Source organism: Pleurodeles waltl, chromosome 1_2 (genome assembly GCF_031143425.1).
Source record: "Pleurodeles waltl isolate 20211129_DDA chromosome 1_2, aPleWal1.hap1.20221129, whole genome shotgun sequence".
NCBI classification, from domain to species: domain Eukaryota; kingdom Metazoa; phylum Chordata; class Amphibia; order Caudata; family Salamandridae; genus Pleurodeles; species Pleurodeles waltl.
The window spans coordinates 693,392,301-693,410,594 of NC_090437.1; the positions used below are offsets into that span (position 1 = coordinate 693,392,301).

The window sequence follows — 18,294 nt, forward strand, 5'->3', positions numbered from 1 at the left end:
CATGCTGAAAAGAAGCCACACTTATGTACAACAGGGTTAAAAGACATTGGCAAAGCCAATAGCTCTCCCGTAGGCCAGACCTAATGGCTTTGATGACAATGCTTGTTTTCAAACAAAAACTTCTTGGGGAACGCTTTTGAAGTACTGTTATAGAACTCCTTCACCTCCACTGTTCTACTGAAAGCATGTATCTATGCCCAGCACTTTTTGTTGTGAGGTTAGTGGCTCTTGTGAAAGAGGACAGGTGTGCTCTGTTGAAAAAATTTCTTCAGGGACGTTCCTTATAACCAGCAGACTCGTCATTATCAAGCATTTAGCAGCAGCTGTTGATCCAGAAAGAATCATGACACTGGCATCATAATGAGGACACGCTTGGCAGGATAGTCTGGACAGGTGTGTGAACACGCGCAAAGACGCGCGCAGCTGCTAAAGCACAGAAGGGTTGGTGCACGGCTAGCGTTTGACGGAATCCCGGGCTCTCCGCCTGACACATTGCACAAGCGCCTAACAGAGTATCGTGGTGTTGCCAGGAGCCACAAGGAAGGCTGGTTGGAGTAGCAGCAGGCACGCCCAGTCCCCGCAGGCGTCCCAGTGTACATGGAGGAGGGCGGAGCCGACGGGGGACACGCACAGGCTCCTCGCTGAGAGGGCACACCTCACCTACTCTCCGTCAGGCCTCCACCAACCCCACTAGGCAGGGCAAGCCGAGGCTTGTCATCGCCAGCTGCAGGTGGCATCGCCTGCGCCCCGATGCTACCAGGCAGTTTACCTGGCGCTGTTTATTTCTAGCCTCCTGGGCTTGTGTGCAGAGAAGGTGGTATCCTGGGCCGTCTTCGTTGTTGCTATCCTCTGGAGGGGCGGAGCTAGCCTGACACCGGCTCCAGGGGGATTTACATGTCATAACCCAGCAGCTCGGTGGATTATATATCCTACTCCTCGTGCACCGGAGAAACTGCCGTCAGCGGGGCGCCGGGGCAATAACGCCTGCCCCTGGGTTCGGAGCAACAGGAGTAATTGAGCTGGAGAGGGGGGGTGAGATGCTGGCGTGCCGCTGCCTCTCCGACGCCTAGGTATGTCTGTCTCTTGTCAGCGCACTCGCAGGAACAGTGAAGTGTGGGTGGTGTAGTTTCGTTCTCATTGTGCTGACTTCTCTGCTCAGTCTGGTGAACATGGGATAAAACGAAGGCAGCTGGCTGTCGGGGTGAGGGCTCGCTTCAGAGACTTGGTGACGTACGCGCAAGCCACGTGCTGTTCTGTGCGCCCCACAGCTGTTTTTGTTTTTCTGCGATAACCTAACTGGAAGGCGTTATCTACTCTGAATTCCAGGTTATAAACGGGCCTATCCCATGATGACTTTTGAAACTTTAAAAAAAAAAATGTATCTACGACCTTAACGTTGATATTGGCTTTTCTGCAACTACGTTCACGTTATATATACTTGTAATACCAGTAAAATATATTTACAAATTACAGAGTTAAGTGCCTGCGAATGTCCCAGTTGACCAATTATGCTTAAACTCTTGTGTTAACGTAGTGCTTTTTACTTTGTAGTTTCTTTCACCCATAAACATTTAGCTTTTTCATAAAATAACAGTACGCAAGCCCTCTCATATAGATGGTTCTGGCAGTAGGTTAGAACAAGCTGTAATAACACGGTATGGTCTGGATTATACCTGTAGCTGGATCACACTCTCAGGGACCTCAGAGTAGTTATCGAGGGTGGAGTGAATACAACACGTTTCATAATGAACAGGAACTGAGCAGAGCTACTTCTTACAGAAACTACACGTAAATAAATTGCACACTATCAAACACTGGATAAGAGTAAGCACATTTTAAAGGATAGACGCTATTAAGTAAAAATAACCAGTTTTATGTTAAGATACAAACTGATGTATTCGAGAATATACAGATACGGGAAAGAAGTACATGAATGAAACTATTTGTATTGTCATTCTCTGTTTGCAAAAAAGTAGGCTGAGGGATTTCCCCCTTCCGTGTATGGCCTGACTGACTCTTCCCGAAAGAATTGGAAAAGGTCAGTCCTGTGCAGCCTGCTGGAAAGAAACCTGTATCACCTGCTGTGTCTCCCCTGGCCCCACTGCCAGCTGACTACTGCTGCGGCCTGGCTTCCGGTTACCTGAGCGGCCGCGCGGCGCTAGGCCAGGGGTGGTCGAAGACAGAGCACCGTATGACTGTGTCTTGTGGAATAGCGACGACGTCACCAGTAGAGTGAAAAATAGTTTCCTTTTCAAGTCCGCGAGTTTAGTTTAATCTGCTTGTTCGACGACTGCAACATCTTGTGTCATGCTCGTGTACCGCAAACGCAGGCCCAAGACCACCTTCCTTTAGCCTGGTGTGTTGCACTGGTTCGAGTTTGGTTAGGGAGAGTAGACCGGGGGACCACGCCTTCCCCCTGAGTAAAGCCATGCTGCTGACTTTGTTTTAACCCTTTTAACACTCAGGGTGTTTGGCTTCTTTAGAGGCGGGGTGGGTAACATGCTTAAGATTCCATCGGCCGGTTTACGAGCCTGTGTGGAAAGGGTGACACAGTAAAGTATACAAAAAAGTGATGGATGGAATGCAAGAATTATTCTCAGCCATTGCTAATCACCTTTTTGTACACATTAGCGTGTTGCTCCAAGTGGGACAGGTATGCCCAGACATGGGTTATGTGAACACTGTGCCACTGGAACCAAGCAATACCTGGCAAATGAGCCCCACCTAGGGCAAAACTAGTCCTGGGTTGCTTGTGTTCCAGTTCAGGGAGAACCTGGCTTGCAGTTCAATCTGGACTGTTCCCATTGGAGTAGAGTCTAGACTTATTTACTTATGGCTGCACTAAGCTGAGGTGGCATGGTGTGCAAAAATACAGTGTATTGGTATGCGGCCCGAATGACAGTGGCTGAGATTAATTCAAGCATTCAATCCATCACTTTTTTTGTATACTTTAATATACGGAAAGGATGAAGACACCATTTTCCTGAAGAAAGGGCACAGATAGGTTACCTTGCAGTGCCCATTTGTCAATAAAATACTTAGGTGGTACTTTTTTATTTTTTCTACTGATGACCTTTTTTCAAAGCATAGACAGCACAGAAACCCAAGAGAACACAAAACCTAATTTATTAATCTTATTCACAGTGTTATTTTGTTTCAAAGCTTAAAACAGTATCGCTTCATAATTTGTAGAAATCAGTATTCAAGAAATCTGTGTCACCCTGAGAATCTTCTTGGTCTTGTATGCTTGATATAATCCCAGCCATGAATGCATCATATAGTTTTTGGGATGAAGCCAGTTTATCAGAATATTTTGGTTAAGTTGGAGACACTTTTGGCCCAAATAGATAACCAAAGTTGCATGGGGACACTTTTGCTTTATCAACAAAAGGTGTCTAACTCTGTCTTCATGCATGGGAATTGAGGGAGTAGACTGTGGGACACCCATCCGTACCACAATAAATCTATTTTCTTCCCTTTAGAGGGTGAGTGAATCTACATAACCCCAAATTTCTGCCCCATAAAAAGCAAGAGGCTCACCCCAGTTAATTCATTTAACCAAATTAAAATTGTTGTGTATTTTAATGACTTTATGGTATCAAACATTCTGTATGAGAGTATGCACTGTTGAACTGATTTAGGTACTTAACTGTAAGTGCATTCAGCTCTGGCCATTGTCGCCTTCCGTTCCTTAAAAATCGCCATCTTCCCTATATTTTAGCTCCTTGTGGTATAGAAGGATGCTTAAGTGCAGAAAAGCGAAGATTTATCAGTGGTCTCACCAGAGAAGCCCTGGAAGTAGCAAGCCATTGAAACCTGAAAGAACTCTACAATATAACAGATACTCTCCGGTAGATACAGCAAGCCAGAAAGACCTGTTAAAGACAAAGCTGGGGAGACAATAATGGGTAACAAGGACAGTCCAACAACGAAGATGATTGGAGAACTTTGAAGAGCTGCTGAACCAGACCGTGCCACAGTCCCCACCAGAAACAAAGCCAGCTGACAAGGACTTACCAATGGACTTCAGCAGACCAACCAAGCAAGAAATACTGCACAACATTGAACATCTGAGAAATGGGAAGGTAGCAGGACCTGACAACATTCCTTCGGAGGCACTGAAGGCAGATATTGAAACATCAGTAAAGAAGTAAAAGAGGAAAAGGTGCCATGAGACTGGAAGAAGGGATATCTGATCAAGATCCCTAAGAAAGATGACCTGAGTAACTCTGCAAACTACAGAGGAATAATTCTTCTATCAACCCCAGGTAAAGTGTTTAACATAGTCACCCTGAACAGAATGCAGAAACAAGTTGGTGCTCAGTTGTGAGACCAGCAAGCTGGCTTCTGCAAAGATAGGTCCTGCACAGACCAGATTGCAACACTGAACATCAAGTAGTTAATATAATGGAACTCCCCCCTATATGTCAGCTTCATTGACTATGTGATGGCATTTAACAGCGTGGACAGAGAGACTTATTGGAATCTTCTCTACAACTACGGTGTGCCATCAGCATCTCTTATGAGGGAATGACCTGGAAGATAGTCCATGGAATATAACTCAGGGAAGCCTTCGAAGTGAGGACCGGAGTCTGCCAGTCTTGTTTGCTCTCACCTTTTACCTTTCTACTGGCCACAGACTGAAAACATCCACAGCAAGGAGAAAAAATTGTATTCAGTGGACCCTTATATGCAGCTCGACGACTTGGACTTTGTAGACAACCTGGCCTTACTCTCACCACAACTAGGCCTCAGCATCCACATGGGAAAAACAATATTCTGATGGCTAACACAGCCAGCACAACTGCAGTCACTCTTGCAGGCGACGCACTGGAAAAGGTTGAGGCCTTCAACTACTTGGGCAGTGTTATAGACAAGCAGGGCAGCACAGATGCCAGCGTCCATGAATGAATCAGCAAATCAAGGGCTGCCTTCATTCAGCTAAAGACGATGTGGAGATCCAAGGACCTAACACTGCAAACCAAGATCAGGCTTTTGTACACCAACGTAAAGTCTGCCCTTCTGTACCAAGCAGAAACTTGGAGAACTACAGCGACTACCACCAACAAAGTCCTTTTCATCAACACCTCTCTGAGCAAAGTCCTCCAAATCTGCTGGCCAAACACCATCAGGAACAACAACCTATGGCAGCAGACTTTCAAATGTAATGCTCATGAAGCAATCATGAAAAGACGCTGGGGCTCGATAGGTCACATTCTCCGCATGTCCGCATCAACCACCATCAGCCAAGACCTCACCTGGAACCCTCAAGTGAAAAGGAAAAGAGGAAGGCCAAGAAACAACTGGCGTCGAGGCTTTAAGGCTGACTGCAAAGAGATGGGTTTACACCTGGAGTCAGATTGAAAGAAAATCCCAGGACAGAGATAACTGAAGAGTCCTGGTTGGTGGCCTGTACCACAGGAGGGGTAGTAGGCGTAAGTAAGCAAGAAGTAGCCCTGCTTTGTGCTCAAGAGTACCATGAAGATAACCAATGGAAAATGGTTCCACTGAAGAAAATTATTAACCGGGTATATGGTAGTGCTCCAACTGTAACAGTCCTCTATTTATAATGTGAGCTAATATGTGGAGTTATCCAAGTTAGGTATACTGTTGAGATGGGTGCTTGCACACTAGTTTTCCTCAAAATGCTAAAGGCTGTCGAGGGGTATCAATTAGGGTCACTGTGTCCGTTCCTTGTTTAGCCAGGGGCGTGCATTCTGTGCCACACACCTTAACATGCATCTGGAGTTGGAAGGAAGCAACATTCTCTAGATTTTTGAGTAAGAAAAAGGGTGAACTTTGAGGATCTACGGATGGTCATGTAGTGACCAATTATTGCTTCAGCATCTCAGTTACACCATTCACGTAAAGGTGACACATTCTTGGGTCAGATAGAACTCGGATCTCTGGAAAAGTGTGTACATTAATAGTTTGTATTTTTCCTAATTTGAATATTATGAAGGTAACTATGTCACAAAATCAACACAGATTCTACAAGTGATGACAACACAGCTACATTAGGCAAACTGTTGTCTGAAAGTATCATGTTTTCATCATTTTATCTGGTGAGTCATTAAGGTTTTTGAGGGAGAGCATAGTTATTGTCAGAACATTGATCAAAGAAATGATAAAGGTGAATTTAAATGCAGATGATCAACTAGTTAATATTGAGGAGGATTACTAGTGTTAAGGTGTTATGTAGATAGAGGAGATGGGTGCAGTAGCTTAGTGTCTCTTTATGACCTTCCAGACCAACTCTACAAATTGACATCTTTGCTCGGAAGAGAGACAGTTGATTGCCTTTAAAACTGACTTTGCGTGCTCTTGATGGTCACGTTTGGAAATTCTTTTGATGGCAGCCTTTTGCAGGACCTGATGTTTTTTAAGAAGTGTGATCTTTGCATCTTTCTGAATGGCATTGCTGTAGCTCACTTTGGAAGTCTCCAACATTTTAGTAAACATTCTGAATTTTGGACTCTAGAGGTAGCGTATCATGTTGCGGATGCAATTCTGGATAAACTAATGGAGTAGGTTTGTGCTTGAAATGACACACAGAAATTGAGAGTGGCCCAGTAGCTTTTAATCTTTTGAGTGTTGAAGGTGTCACATAGCGATCTCTGTAATATGTGTAACATTTCTCTTGAAATATGGAAAAGGGTGATTTGGCTCCAAATGTTAGAGAATATTACATTTTTGATAAAGTGCCTTAAATTAAGAAGGCTTCATTAAAACATTAGAGTGTAGCTTCTCCAGTGACTCACATTTTAATCGCAAAAATAGAGTCCAAATGTTTCCATACCAATGCACCACATCATAGAAGATTGACTAGAGAGTAGAGGTATGGGCACCCCCATTTCAAAAGCTTCTTGAAAGGTTAAGTAAGACTAAATGTTTTTTCCCTTTGTATCTAAAATATAAAGGCACAAATTCCAGTATCTGGAATGAGGATGCCTCCGTGCAACATTTTAGTCTAAAACCGGAAAGGTAAGGTAGGAGGATATTGCTCGGTGGGTGGGTTGCTGTTAAATGGCCAGTGTTTTCCCAATCTGTTTGTTAATAAATTGGAATTTTGAACCAAAACTGAGGTTGTGAATTTCTTAGGGGACAGTTTTAGCTTTTGGGGGATTAGAACAGTTTTGAGAGAAGAGTGTACACGCCTTGTGAGGTAGACATGAATTTGTTATCTGGATAATATATGGCGTAGGATATGTAGCAGATGATGTTATGTTATCCACTGGCATCACATTATCTACAATAGGGGAGCATTAAATTATTGAGTATTTGTTGAATTATGTCAAAATGAATTTGTGAGAACCTATGCACATAGGAGCAATATTGGATGGACTGGAAATGAGTGGATTGCTAATATTTTTTTTCTCAATAGTTCTCGAGAGTATGGACATTCTATCTGCAAAGAAGAGAGCTGATCTGGAATTAGTCATATAAGAATGAGCAGTGATAGCCCCCGGGTGGTAAGGCAGTGCCTTATGGTGGAAATATTTCTGCCCTTAGTTGCAATGAAAATCCTGTAGTTTATTTTTGATCTATGAACTGTTCTCTGAGACTGATTCTAGTAGCTTTTTCCATGAGTAGTTGTGCCTTACTCATGGCATAGGTGCTATGAACTCCTGAAATTCCAGGAGTAAGAGACTCCTATTCACAGAAAAAAATCTGTCATTCAGATCCGCAGTGACTAAAACTCTTTTGAAAACGGGTTACATTTTAATCTTTCTTAATCAGGGATACAGTGATACTTTTAGGGATAGAGGGAGCTGTGGGTTTGAGTTTGGGCATTTGGCTGAGGAGAAGCAGGAAGATCCATGGTTAAAGTGAAGTGATTTTTTTTGTTTGTTCAAGAAATCAGTGAGATCTTCTGCAGATGTTAGAATCTCTGATTCTTTGATTCAACAAAATAGATGTAAAAGGCAGTGCGTACAGGGACACTATGAATTTCTGTGACTTCTCTTAGTTCTAATTAATTTTGGTTGAGCCTTAGTGTAATAGGTTAGAGGTGCAACATTGAATTGGACTTTGGTGTATTTCAGTTAGCCCATTACATGTGGTTGAAGGGTATTGCACCAACCTGGCGGAACACTTATTAGATCCAAGATATTCCCTTGTCAAGAGTAGCAAAAGTGGATAGTTGAACTAGATTGTCTCAGCTTGCTACTTTTTACAGAAAAGCTCTGTATCGTCGTCATATGGTCTTTTGACTCTACAATCTATTTCCATCCATGTTTCTGTCTCGTTTTTCGTCTGAGTCTGCCTCTCACCTTTAGCCTGACTTATAGACCATTATGTTGTCTCCCATCTTGTAGTGCCCCTGACCCACTGGTCTATCTATCAGCCTCTTTAGATTTCAGGCCTCCAGCCAGGTGTCTAATTTGCTATTGCAAGCCTGTTATTTCTAAGTGAGTTTTTTTTACTGTCTTCATTATTGCTGTTGTTTGTCTTCCTTTCCCTCTTGCAGCTGATGCAGCCCTCTCAACTCGTGCATAATGCTAATGCTGCCAAACCAACCTCAGCTTAACATTCTGACAGTCTTATTTCCCTGTATTGCCTGGCTCATCCCATTAATGTTGCATATTGGTCGTGCATTATTTGTTTGCATTTCAGCGAGAGGGTTCAGATTTGGGTGGAATCATCTAATGTAACCCAAATCTGTGACAACACCATTATTTGCAAAGTGTTGAGCGGTATGCTAGAGATTATCCACATTCTAAACAGAGAATTAGGCAGGATAGTGCACAAAAGCAGGGTATTCCAGTACCTGAGTGATCATCTGATAGAAAATAATGGGCGAATAGAATATTTGTAGTAAGTGATATTGATATTGAACAATTTCCAGGTATAGGAGTTTTGATTTGATGAGTACGTCTTACCTGACCTTCTTTTGATTGCATTGTTTATTTAGGTACCTCATGCTTCCTACTGGCATTCAGAAATCAGTTTTTAATACTTACTGGCAAAACACCAATAATACTATGATTCAGAAGTGCATTCAGCCATGAAAAGCTGACCAGTACCTCACTAACATGTCTTGCTGTGAAATGGCTGAAGGGATGCTGGATGTTTATTTATCTTTGATCTTCCCAAGATCAAACAGTCAAATATTTTCTGTTGAAAATTTGTATAACTTATCTCTTATACGTTGTAGCATTGATTGAAAACAAAACCGATAAGCAAAAGTATAATTGATCATTTGTTGTGTATCTGTCATCTAGTTTGTAGTAGGGAGGAAGGTATTATCTTAACTGGCCATATTCTTCTTTTGCACATTGTACAGTAACATACCATGAAAACACATCTGTTACACTTTTTTAACCAGAACAACTCTTTGTTATAGGCGTACAATTAAATTGGCGTTCTTTCCGCAGCTTACAAATAACTGTCTGACCATTTTGTCCATTATGCTTACATTTCTTCAAGAAATACCTGCCACTTGTGCAGTAACGAACTGGGCTTGAACCAGTCTAGCTGGATACCCCTCCTTTCAGAATAAACCTTCTTGAGCTGGTTTACCAAGAAATGCCAAAGGCGTCTGTGTTGAACTCACTGGACAGCGTTGGCTTTTAAAGTGATGTAGTTCTCTTTTATTCCTTTTCTGTTGTACTTTACATAACTTATGCATTCATATATAATTTCAGGCTAACATTCCCAGTTTTCAAAAAGAGATCTCTGTTTATTTAACAGTCTCTTGTTTGTTTTCCAATGTGGATGGGTCTTTCTCTTAAATGAGTTCCCCTGGATCCTCGTCTCTTGGGTGGAGAACAAGGTAGGACTCAGGATCCACTGTGACTCTCCAAACCCATTCTTTGTTAACATCATCTTACCTCTTTCTATGCTATTACTATTTCTCTCAACCTTCTTCCTTTTGTATCAATTCTTGCCCTGGAAGAGAAGGCGGCAACAGTCTGGATACTTAGTAATTTTCCAAACCCATTCTGCTACCTTCTCAATGAATTATCTTTATATAGTGAAAGGAAGAAGACGTGTCTCATTCTAGGCCTTTCTCTGGCTTTCTGATTGACCCATACATGGAGGTAGAGGTGTCTAAGTGTAGGCTTTTATTTTGGTGGGTAAGCCAGATGTCCATCCTTCCTGAGATGGAGCAAATTTAAAATGAAATTCCACCTTCCCTTTTCTGGGATTCATGGCATCTCTTCTCATTGCTTCCTGAAGCTATGTTTGCTCATGACTTCCTCTAGAGAGACTTGGAGAATGATTGGGACTTGGGTAGAACGCCATGTGTGTTTTGGATTTACTGGTTCCATCCTTTTTAAATCACCATAGCATGAGATTCGTTCTTTTGTATGTGTAAACCCTGGGTGTTTTTTTTTTTAGTAAGCAGAAGATGATAGTTATCCTGAACTTCTGCATTTCTCCTCTTTAAGGGTATTCCCCTACACCTTCATGACTGCTATATTGTAAAATCTTGCCGTAGCTGATACACTGCATGTCCCTGCGGTTTACCAGCCAGTTTTCATTCATCCTTCTCTAATACAGTTCCTCATTATAGTCCAGAACATCTGGATATCATTGAAAAAGTAACCTTAACTGAATTTCTGGCCCTGGAGATTTCATATAGGGTTACAGAATAAGATTCACGTTTGATCAGATCCTGCATTAAAGGCCTCAAGGTAGCATGATTGTAAGTCAACACAAATAATATCTTAAACTTGCATAAAGTAGTAATTGATAGAACAAAAACAAATATCATTGTAAGAGGCTCATCAATTTGGAATCCTTCAGCACATCTTTCAGTAGGAGTCTCTTTAAACCCACAAGAACTAAGCAGCCAACTGTGTCTTTAATTTTGGACTATAGGAAACCTGCTAAGCCATATCTCAAATGATTGACTGTGAAGATGTTTGCATACATGTGGTTGTTTGGGGTCGTGAACAACTGTACCTTCTGGTACTCACATATTAGTCTTTGGTTACTGGAATCTCAATATTGACTCATCTGTTACAGCGGATGCTCCCTCCATTTTGCTGACAACTGGCAAGATGTTGCGCCCTGATAGCCCAAGTGAAAAGGCTTGAATGGCCTTTTATATGATTTAGGGACTATTTGATACAAGGCAGTTCCATTAAGAAACTTGCTTCTTCAAGCTTTGAGCTGAATTTCCCCACGGGTTCCATTTGCTCTGTGTTTTGCTTTCCTTATCTTATGACCCAGCTGACAAAATTTCTCTGGAATGCACTTCTTAGTTTAAAGAAGACATTTATTATTATTACTTCACCATAAGGTTCCTGAGAGAAGAGATTAGCAGGTTGGAAGCACCCGTTTAAAAGTAGTCACAGCAATGAAAGCTAAATATATAAAAGTACTTCTCAATTGCAATGTACACAGCAAATACATGTGATTATATTATAGCATAACTTCAAAGCAAAGAATAAAAGTCAAAATTCATCACCATTGGGCCTATCACTGCTTGTCATCTTTCTCATGCCTGCAAGTTGATGACTCCTGTTCAACTGCGAGAAAGAGATTTTCCACCCAAACGGGAAGTCAGGCAGCTGACGTCCGCTCCTGACTGAAGTCCTGGAAAATTCCCCCTTGCTGCTGCCCAGGGACACCGTTAAAAAGCCTGTTATCGGGCCCCTTCCTCTCCGAGTTGGGAAATAAACAAGCCATTGGAGATTGGCCAGATCTCCTAAACCTCTCCTCTTCCCAAGGCTGAGTAGAAAGGAAAATACAAAATAAACGCTCTGTTGTCACGTTAGGGTTCGTGTGAATTCAATACGAAAAACACAGCTCATCTGCAATGTCTCAACTGCAATGTCTAACTCCACGATAAAGCCAATAGGCAGCTAAACTGAATACAACATGTAACGTGCTACTGGTGAACATTGAACAACTCATATGCGCAGTGGTGAAATACAGTCATTGACAATTAATGGCATAACACTCTGGTATATTTAAAATGAGACTTGGTTGTAATGTTGCAACATTAAAAGTGCCAATCATAGACCTTTTTTAGTTTTATATTTTATCAGTGAGTACTGCTCATCATATTTACTACTACCTTTTTGATTTTCCTTGATTTAGAGTTAAACCTTTTGATTTTCATTTCTGGTATCATATAAAGCTGCATTCTTTTAGGACACACACTTGTTATTTATATTACTCAAGTACTTTGTTTAGGTTGCTGGAAATCTGCACCCTATATTTTTGAAGGGGTTTCAGTAGAGTGTTTTATTCTGTTATCAGGCTGTGAACAGTAATATCTTCCAGGTATTTACCAGTGCAGAAGCACCTTTTATAAGAGCATCCTCAAGAATATAATATATATATATCTCATGGATCCTTTGGGCATACATGAGCCTTAAATCTGCTGCCATGATAAATCTTATGAAGGTTGTCTACCCTGCAGAGTATCATGTGCTGACTTATTCAATTGGTGTAGGCTGTGTTTGGTGTCTTCTGCAGACAAATGCCTGCAGGGCCCTGTTTCAAATGTAAGCAAAAAAATAGACTGCCCATTCAGGCACATAGTAAATGGGCACGAGGACCACATCAAATGGGTACAAAAATCTTGGATCAGGCCATAGTAGTAACCACAGACAAGCTGCTGATACAAGTGTTCAAGAGGCTGTCCACTCATTAAGTGACTTCCTAGTTTTGACCACGTATGCCTGATTGCTATGCCGATTGCAGCTTTTGGATTCAATAGAGCAGCCAGGCCCAAATTTAGAAGGGAGCAGCCAGGCACACATTTAGAACTTATCTCCTGCAAATGTACAAAACATACACCATTATTCATAGAAAGGTAGGATGAATCAGTTAATCTTCTGTGTTCAACAATATGCAAAAACTACTGACCCCCATCCTGAAGTAGAACAGGAAACATGTTTCTCTGGGCACATCGTTCTGCTCAAGCTAGACTACACCAGACCTGCGTACATCGGATTTCCTAAACAACTGGCAAACGTTTTCAGGCAAATGAATTCAGTTGTTACAGTTGACTAGCTGATATATTGGAGCAGACTGTGGTCACTTCATGCCGATTATTGCATTTGCACTAATAACATGTAAATATATTGCCAACAATGAGCGCACTTGATGTAAATGGTAATCAGTTAGTTTGAGACGAATGACTGCTTTATACAAATACCAGTTTTAAAGGTATCTTTCTGGACAGATTAACGAGCTTTACACAAATGACACACTGATATTTTGGGACACATGCGTTTGCCGTTTTACGGGCAGTACAACACAACATGAGGTGCTTGTGCTCGCTGTTTGATTTATGTGTTCAATTTAGTGTAGTTGTGATCCACTGTTTTTATTTTGTGGAACACACTTCATTGGCAGGATGGACAACTTGTTTCATAGAGCTGTAAGTTGGTTTACTGTTGTCAAAACTTTGGTGTTTTGTTAATTTACTTAGTTTCTTATTCATTTTAGAATTCTATTTATCCTCTTTTCAACCAATTCCATGACTGTAACATCAATTTCTGTAATGCCGTTGGCGCCAAAGATCACGTCACAACTTCTTGTGATGTCAACAAGTGTGACTTACTGTATTGGTGACTGACAAAAATATTGCAACCTGGTTGGGCATCCCTGTCATAGGGCCTTATTACGACCTTGACGGAGGGGTTTCCTCTGTCACAAATGTGATGGATATGCCGTCCGCCGTATTACGATCTCTATAGAATAAAATTGGATCATAATACGGCAGAAGGGATATCCGTCACATTTGTGATGGAGGAAACCCCTCCGTCAAGGTCATGATAAGGCCAATAGTCCTTCAAAATACTACATTGTTCCTACGGCTCAGGAGTTTTACACAACTTCTAAGGGATTCAACAGCCTACTCTAGTTACAGAATTTCAACTTTCCGTGCAAAATAGATTTAAATAAACCACAGTATAAAGGCAAGAAATAATGTACTGTCTGGGGCGAGGTTTGACCTCCTAGGTTTTCTCTCTTATCAGTCTGATTTTAGAATTATTTTTTCTTTTTTTTTCATAAATTTGTGGCAGAATCAACAAGCTATTTCCATTTTCGGAGGGTGCTTGCATCTCTAGGTTTGCCATCACAATCTCTAGGGATGTGTGATTCAAAATGTTTTTGTTTATTAGTTATTTCTAGGAAGAATGTTCAGGAGCTGCTTTTATTTGTATTGTTTAATTATGGAATTATCATGTTGTGTTCTACCGGACTATAAATAAGTGATTCAACAGTCTGTGGTGGTCTTCCCTCGTTTATCCTATGAACCTCACATATGCAATCAACCCTAGATAACCCTGCAGGAATCATGACTTTATGAAGTTCAGATGAGGGCAGAAGACCATCCTGTTTGTTTTTACCAGGGGGCGGGGGGCATACCTTCACCATACACACCCAAAGCTTTTCATCCAAGATCACTGTACAGCACGTGTTGCCTCTCTACTGCACAAATTAAACGCCATGAACTCTTCACCTGTTTATCAGTGCTGTGAAATGCACCTCCTCTTCTGCCTCAGAAAACAGCTGCTTGCGCACTCTTACCAAAAATACTTAACTATTCGCTTGTTGGTGGACAGAATGTTTCCGTAGCAATCACTTCCAAAAATGGATCTTATTCATGATGTGTTCTAGTCCTGTTTACATACATACCCGAGAATGTGCCTTTACAGATGCATGAGCAGACATTTACAAGATGGCGGGCACCAGCAGATCAATGGATCGTCATGGTTATCCCATCACTGGTTCTTCATTAGACTCCAGGACGTTCAGCCCTAATGGGAACTTTGGAGAATAGGATCCGACGATTTCATACATTAACCCACCCACATTTAGTTGGTAATTGCACACTGTAGGCTAATCCTCAGTAGGCATGTGCCTCTTTTCAACGCAGTGCAATCCCTGTGCATGTGCAAGCTCTTGCTTCACACCGCTTCCTGCAGTTTTATGGTGCCGCCTTTTGAGTGTCACCAGCTATCCAGAAGACACGCTCCAATAACCAATGGCTTTGGAGGTTTCCCGCCCTTGAAATTGATTAACAGAGCAAATCTCTGGAACGCAGAATAACATTTCATTTTGTTTGCAATCTACGCATTTTCCCGTAGAAGGGTTTACACGCAGGCCAGGAGATTATGTAAAGCTGCTTATATGTGAAATAATTGTTTTTCCTGTGAACCCTGCTCTGATTTGACTAAAACTATTCCTCATGTGTACCTCTCTGTGCATGACACAGTAAAATCTCTTAGTTTCTCAAAATCATTTTCGTTAAAGTTTGGAAGGTGTTCTGTTTGTTCTCCTGTTTGTATGGCCTGTACATGCCCTGGCACTAAAATAAAATGAATATTGGGGACAAACTCCAAAATTATAGATGTCACTCAAACCATGCTGTTTCAGGGAAGCCATATCACTTTAGAGGGTTTTCCCAAGATGGGTGGACACTTTTTAATGATACCCATCTGACTGGCCTCACCTGGGTCTTTTTAAAATTGTTTTCTGCTTCTTTGAGTTGCGCCATGTTATAAAGGAATAACTTCTCCCGACCCGGTCCCACAGTTCTTTTTGCTATGGTGAGTGGTTTCAGCGTGTTAAAGCGTTCTCTCCCTTGATGCTCGGATACTGTAGTCCATGTGTAACAGTTGTTCCTCTATGGATATTGTTCCCTTGGGGAAAAAACGCATATAACATCTATTATGTGCTAGAGGCAGAACGCGCAAAATAATTCCATCCAGCCTCAGCGTGTTTTGCATGGTGAGGCCCAAGTTTAATTTGTTGACTGGCATATCATGGAACATTCTCTGTGGGAATGAGGTTTTGATATCCTCTCACAATATCATATAATAGTTCATTAAAGGGAACCACTCAATAACTGAGTTCTAGATCAGCGGAATAAAGTTAGGTGTTTATCAGAAAATTCAAAAGATGTGCTGCAAAACAATTTCCATTCAGGCTTTCAGCAAATAGTGCACTTACAGAAAAGTGCAAAATCAAAACAAGCATTTGCAATGCAATGGGTCTCGCGTTTGCTCGAGTTAGAGCTATTGACCTTGTAAATTCCTAACTGGACTTTTCTTTCCACATAAATTGTAAATGAAAAGTAAAACAGTTGACATAAGCGAGCCGATTCAAAGAGCCAAGGCCGCAAGGAGCGCGAAGGAGAGAGAAGAAAAAGAAGTTTGCTCGCAGTCAAATGTATCGGCAAACGTGCAATTATGCATGTAACAGGGTTGATGGCCAAGGCAGTAACAAAACTGTCCCAAGGAGGGACAAATGTAAAGCATTTACCAACTATAACAAAGGATTTTTGAAAGGTAAGCCCATGAACGAGTGATGGTGATCGGAGTTAAAAGCCCACAGAGAGATTACAACAGGCCAGGATAGACATTTTTATTTTTAAATTGCTTTATGTATCAATCTTATACCACAGGGGCCTGAACAGAGTTGCATAAAGTACAGATCTAGGAAGTAGGAATGAAGCTGAGATAAGGACTTAAAACAAAGATTGATATCTGTTGTAAAACAGTGTTCTTTAGCCATTCACGACTCTCTGCAGGAAGACTTAGGGCCAGTCTTACAAGAAAGTAGCGCATTGGTCTCGATGTGCCACTTGTCTTGCATGCCCCTACCACCTCCTAATGACATAACTGTTGTGCTTTTAAGATGATAGTGTCAACATTTTTGATGCTATTGTGGCGCTTTGCTCCACTAGCGCCAACAATTTTGACGCTAGTGGAGCAAAGTACATGGAGGCCCATTGATTATAATGGGTGCATCCTTTTAATGCCTGAGTGAATGTTAAAAATGACGCCAATAATAGCGCAATGAAATCTTGTAGATTTCATTGCGCCATTTTTGCCTCCTATCGACAGAATGCCCCCTTGCATACATTATGCCTGGTGCAGGCATAATGTGGAGCAAGGGGTCACAAAGTGGCGCAGTGCATGCATTTCACCGCTTTGTAGATATGTGCAGTGATTTTTACCTCGTTGAGCCAAAGCGTAAAAAAAATAAAAAAATGAAGCTAATGCAAGGAGGCACTAGGGTTTGTAAATCTTGCCCTTAGTTGTTTTAGGTCATTGCATTGAACAATACTTGGATTAATAAGGACTTCTGAGGAGTGTTAATGCTTCTAGGGCATGCTAGCAATTATGGGGAGTTTTGGATTACAACTCCAAGCAGACTAGGCAGCAGCCATCTTTGGTGGTTGTCACTATAAAAGGGAACTGCGTCCTGGCTCAGGACTGAGTACTGAATGCCTTCCAGTGCAAGGAGAGATCACCTACAGTGTGTGTCTCACCAGTGAATCAGCAGAGGATCCAGAGAGGTGTTTGCGGCAGCTGTGCTCTCCAGCGTTAAGGTCCACAGGGTCTTCAACTACAGAGAAATGCAGTCAATCTCAAATGCAAAGGAGGAATTGCATCCAAAGTTCTGTAGATGTTCCAGTTTTCATAGAGGAATTCAATCATAATTAGGTGCACAGATGCACAAATATGTTATGCTCATTGGCCATATGATCTTCTGAGTTAGAGGGTAGAGACCAGCACTCATTTATTTCTTGTTTAAAAGAAGTATGAGGACCACCAGAGAATATTCAAAGGAAAACCAGCAGAGGAATTTAAAATACAAAGACCCTGACCTTGTCGTCAAAATAGAAAACATAAAATTCCTGATAACTGTGGAAGAATGTTTGCGACTATAAATCTTTAAAAATAGAATAGGGATTATCAAAACAGGAAAGTTGCCGGTGACTTCTGGAAAAGCAAATGATCCTGGATACTGGAAGGGATAGAGGCAGGTTGTTTCAGAATGGAGTTGAAAAATCTGCCAACACTTCAAGATTTATTTTACTTGTGGGTGTGCCAAGTAGAAAACTAGCTGCAGAATACAAAGTAGAAGCAAGCCGATAATACGGAAAAAAACATGCAATATTGTGCTATACAAATTCATTTTAAACATACGCAAGTTTTTCCATTCAATGATCCACATTATTTCAGTGCATACACACAACTCAATGTAAAAGTATATTTTTGTGAATTATTTCAGGGAACAACTTTCAGGGCCATCTTCAAACCAAACAAAGACCAGCTGCCACAGAAATACATTAAAATAATATGTTCCTGAGGAGTACAGTGTGTAACGTGCTACGGTAACACCCCTACTTGAAAGTCGCATTGCTGGTTGTAAAGGTCACAGGAGGCACTGATCGAATGGAATTAACAATACTGACTGCACACAAGTTCAAGTTGGAACCAAATTAATGCAGGCACATAACCTGTTCTAGCTTGACTTTCATTTGTGCCAATGAACGTCCAGAGTATTAACACTGCAAATGAATAAACG

General features: G+C 41.5%; 1 protein-coding gene across 3 annotated transcripts in view; it reads left to right on the forward strand.

Annotated features, from left to right (window-relative positions):
* Nucleotides 1-433: 433 nt before the first annotated feature.
* Nucleotides 434-18,294, forward strand: part of FHIP1A (FHF complex subunit HOOK interacting protein 1A) — a 349,320-nt gene continuing 331,459 nt past the window's right edge. Inside the window, exon 1 of one of the 3 annotated variants that reach the window (XM_069242647.1) lies at nt 434-1,070. The gene's annotated coding sequence lies outside the window, so the exon portion shown is untranslated. Of the gene's footprint in view, nt 1,071-1,181; nt 1,202-18,294 lie in introns of those variants that run through there. The other 2 variants (XM_069242648.1, XM_069242650.1) reach the window with 2 other exon arrangements.